Source organism: Erinaceus europaeus, chromosome 15 (assembly GCF_950295315.1).
Source record: "Erinaceus europaeus chromosome 15, mEriEur2.1, whole genome shotgun sequence".
NCBI classification, from domain to species: domain Eukaryota; kingdom Metazoa; phylum Chordata; class Mammalia; order Eulipotyphla; family Erinaceidae; genus Erinaceus; species Erinaceus europaeus.
In genome coordinates this window covers 16876761-16881627 of record NC_080176.1, presented here as the reverse complement: position 1 = coordinate 16881627, position 4867 = coordinate 16876761, and the positions used below count along the sequence as shown (strand labels likewise).

At 45.4% G+C, this 4867-nt stretch overlaps 1 long non-coding RNA gene across 1 annotated transcript; it reads left to right on the top strand.

Moving 5' to 3' along the window:
* The first annotated feature begins 488 nt into the window (after nt 1–488).
* LOC132532981 (uncharacterized) lies at nt 489–4594 on the top strand. Its single transcript, XR_009544878.1, has 3 exons — nt 489–575; nt 661–759; nt 4176–4594. It is a non-coding gene; the product is annotated as an uncharacterized LOC132532981 (long non-coding RNA).
* The last annotated feature ends 273 nt before the right edge of the window (nt 4595–4867 follow it).

The following is a 4867-nucleotide window of genomic DNA, read 5'->3' as shown; positions in this document are numbered from 1 at the left end:
GAGCAAGGTTCTCAGTACCCTGTGTCACCATGACAACCAGCCCTCATCAATTTCCTCACAAGGAGGGAAAAGCCCAAGTCAAACAGAGCTTCCATTGGAACATTCTGTGGGCAAACACGGGGGGGGGGGGGGTATGTGTCGGGCCTCTGTGCCCTCTCTCAAATCCAGTGAGTCACTCCTGGAATTAGGTCTGGGAGGCAGGCCAGACTCTTAAATATGGAAGGTTAATGGTGCTTTTGGAGAGCCTTCGGGTCACTTTGAAAATGAATCCTTTCTTCTTTCCAAATCTGAGCTTGTCAAGGGGCAGATTAGAATTCCAGTGGGAGAAATAAATGAGAGTTCCTGGTGAAGGGACCTCAGCACCCCACCACTGCCTTCTCAGGGTGACATCATCCTGTGTCACCTCGCCTGCCCCTCCTCCTGCCTGGGGCTGGGCTGTCAAAAGCAGACTGTCCAGTTCCAGAAGAATGTGGGCTCTGAACATTCAGGGGGCCTGCTCACTGTCCACTGAATACTGCTGTCTGAGTCTCAGAGGGCCCTTACTAATGGATGACTGATTCCTCGATTGACTGAATGTAAGCAATAATTTGTTGGGAGGCAGGATGGTTTCATTTTTAATATCTGATTGGATATTTTTATATTCATTTTTGACCTCTCTAGGAATTGATACTGAAACTTAGATCTGGACGAGAAGCAGCAGCAGCCTGTTACATGACTAGGAAGAGGGAATTCTGGACCTCCAGACTGGCAGATTCTGAGGTGAGAAGGAACACGCTTGACAGACAGACAGTGGCCTCAATGCCCACAGAAATGTGGGAAGTAGAGAGAGAGCGAGTGAGAGAGTGAAAAAGGGGACCTGGGGAGACAGAGGACCTGGGAGTGAAAGTATATTCTAATCACTACATGAAGCCCATGATTTTTTTAAAGGAAAAAATAAATAAAAGCCCTGTCATTTGGTATTCATTGTGTGTCCTCAATGCTTGGCATATTACAGGTGCTCCCAACCCAAATGAATGAACTGAGTTAATGCATATAAAGTGCTTTTTAAACAATGAAGTGTTTCAGAATTGACAGTCATCATCATTTGCAGGAGAATGAGAAACTGCCCCCAAGACCTTTCTCCTTCGTCACAAAGCTCCTACAGACTTCTGGGGAGTATGGGAGAAAATGCAGAGGAACCTGATCTTCCCAGCACCTCTCTTCAGTTAAAAATTATTTCAAGTGGGTTGGGGAGACAGCATGATGTTCTGCAGGAGACTTTCATGCCTGTGGCTCTGAGATCCCAGGTTCAATCCCCAGCACCACCATAAGTCAAAGTTGAGGAGTGCCCTGGTTTCCCCCCCCCATCTCTGCAGCTTAAAATAAAAATAAAAATAAAATAAAGTATATTTTAAAAATCCATTTAAATCACACCAAGATGTGTGTTTGCGAGAGCCCAAGCCAGCCTCTGGTAGGCATTTCCGTCAAGGAGTCCCTCACAGCCATCTGCACAGAAGGGCAGGAGCCATGGATCTTCCCCCATGTCTGATATGCATGAAGAGAATCCTGAAGAGGCCCTCAGCAGGGCTTTTCTCATTACATTCACTTGGAGATGGGATGGCTGGAACTGTGGCATGGGAGTGGGGTCCAGAGAGAGTATAGAATGAGTGCTGGGGGAATGCCCACTGCTCCCCTGCTGACCTGGGAGGGTGACACACACACACACACACACACACACACACACACACACACACACACACACACACACACCAGGTTCCACTCCTCTCTCAGGAGCAGAGATTGGTCTTCTGCCCACACTTGACATAGAACCACTGGGCTTCAGAAAGCAGGGCTGGTTGAGACCATTAGTCACCCAGCTTCAAGTGGCCTAAGGGAAATGACTGAGGACACAGCAGAAAATCCACCCACCCTGAACACCAGCAAAAGCCAAAGCTGCTTCAACTTCTCCTTTCTGAGAAAATGGAAGGAAAAAAAAAGCTCTAGTGTATTAAAACAACTTGTTACCATTAGGAAACATGGAACACTGAATTCAAAATACACAGAAAGAATATTTTAAAGGACTGTTTGAGAAAGAGAAACCATTAAAAATGTTCTGCATTTATTTATTTATTGGATAGAAACAGACAGAAAGTGATATAAGGGAGAAATAGGAAGCTAGAGATAGACACCTGCAGCACTGCTTCCACTCATGAAGCTTCCCCCCAGCAAATGGTGTTTGGGGGCTTGAACCCAGGTCCTTAGCAATGTAACATGCATGTTCTATCAAATGTGCCATCACTCAACTCTCAGAAACCATTTTTAAAAGCCATGGCCAACTCGGAATAAAATTCAAGGAAACACTAACCTAAAGGATAATTACCCAAGAAACTGAGGTATAGTCACATAGTACAGTACTTATACAGCCACAGTGGTGCACCTGGCTAAGTACACTTATCACCATGTACAAGGCCCCAGGTTGGAGCCCCTGCTCCCCACCTGCAGGGGATGCTTCTCCTCCTCCTTTCTCAATTTCTCTCTATCCTGCTAAATAAAATAGAAAAGAAAAATATGAAAAATGGCTCCCAGGAGTGGTGGATTCATAGTACTGGCAATAGCCCCAGTGATAATCCTGGTGGTAATAAAAAATTGTGTGTGTGTGTGTATCTTAATATAGTCGTTTTCAAAGACTGAATGAAGGCCTGCCTCACTTAATGGTAGGGATATATATATTTAAAAAACTTTTGGGGGGTCAGGTGGTAGTGCAGTGGGTTAAGCACATGTGGCGCCAAGCTCAAGGACCAGCGTAAGGATCCTGGTTTGAGCCCCCGGCTCCCCACCTGCATGTGAGTCACTTCACAGGTGGTAAAGCAGGTGTACAGGTGTCTATCTTTCTCTCCCCCTCTGTCTTCCCCTCCTCTCTTCATTTCTCTCCGTCCTATTCAACAACAATGACAGCAATAACAATAGTAATAACCACAACAATGATAAAACAACAAGGACAACAAAAGGGGAAAAATGGCCTCCAGGAACAGTGGATTCATGGTAGAAGCACTGAGCCCCAGCAATACTCTGGAGGAAAAAAAAAACCACATTTTTTTAAGTGACACTAGAGTTTGGTATCTGTATGGCAAGTCCACCACTCCAGGTGGTGGTTTTTTTTTTTTTTTAGGTGACTTCTAAAAATAGAGTCAGAGAGAAACTGAAAGGGAAGGGGTGACAGAGAAAGAGAGAGAAAGAGAGAAACCTGCAGCTCTGCTTCACTGCTAGTGAAGCTTCCCCCTTGCAGGTGGGGACTAGGGATTTGAACCAGGGTCCTTGTTTTATCATTGCTCTGTATTGGGTGTGCCACTGTCAGGACCCTTAGTGGGATGTATTCTGAGAAATGACTTCCTGGGAGGCATCATCACTGCACAGGTATCACTGATGTGTGGCTACACAGACCTAGATGCCACCACAACATCACTGGGTGGGGTGCGGCCTGCTGGGAGCACTGTCCCACACGTGGTCCATTCTGGCTGAAAAGTGAAGCGCCACACGACTGTGACGACATGGAGACCTGCTGACAACAAATGCTCTTTTTTAAAAAAGGGGATTTAAAGATAATGAATGTGAAAGAATTTGTGCACGAATGTTCCTAGCAGTTTTAGTCACAGCAGCAAATAAACAAACAAATAAAGCCTGGAAAATAACGTCAATGTTCTGCAATAGGCCTGATCCACCCACAAAATGATACAACACCGGGGTGGTTGTCAAAGACATCACATGCAGCAAAAGAAATCAAGCCCCCAAGGTCCTCTCCAGCTTGCCTCAATTTCTCTGGCATTGTAGAAAAGACAGAACTGTAGAGATGGAAAGAGATGCATGTTTGCCAGGGCCAAGGATGGGGGTGGAGGGAATGAGCAGAGGGATGGATGAGGGAGTTCCTCTGTGGTGAAGGTCAGCTCTGGACTTTAACTGTACACATGGGGTAGAACTGCACAGAACTGTCCACACACATCTGATCACTGCAGGCTTCCTGGTTTTGTTATTATGCTGAATTTCCATACAATGGCATCACTGACATAAACAGGAGGAGGGGCCGCAGGAGCATGCCTAAAATGGTTCTCCTAGCTTTCTTCTACCCTAAAATCCCTAATCTCATATGCTCTGATCCTACTTTCTGGTTCCTGTTCATTAACCATCTTGTCTCAACTTAGGTCAGGCCACCTTCCAGACACCAAGCTTACAGATGCTACCATGACTCCACCATGACTTCTCTCGACAGACGACCTCACCAATATGTCCTGGACCCTCACATCTCCAGAGCTCTGGCCCACTAGGGAAAGATAGAAACAGGCAGGGGGTATGGATGGACCTGTCAACACCCATGCTCAGTGGAGAAGCAGTTACAGAAGCCAGAACTCCTACCTTCTGCTCCCCATAAACAACCTTGATCCTCACTCCCAGCAGGGGAGAAGTGATAGGATGAAGCTAAGAGGACTCTGCACTCCAGCTCCATCAGCACCCAGAGAGAGAGAAGGAAAAGAAGAGGGACATATGGAGGTAGCTACGATATTATGAGTGGCTTAGAGGGGAAGAGAGGATTGAATCAGAAAAAGAAGGGGCAATTATGTATAAATGTAGATCCCATGTCTACAACTTTAGGGGAAATGTGGTAGACTGCAGTGGGGAAAGTGAAGATTCAGAACTCTGGTGGTGGGAATGGTGTGGATTCAAACCCCTGTCGACATGTAATTCTGTAATATAAAAATATATATTTTTAATTTTTAAATAAAAAAATAAAATGAAATATTAAAAAAGAAACAGGGCAGGGGCTCAAGGAACTCTATGCACTACTTTTGCAACTTCCTGTGAGTAATTACTTCAAAGTAAACATTTTCAAAATATA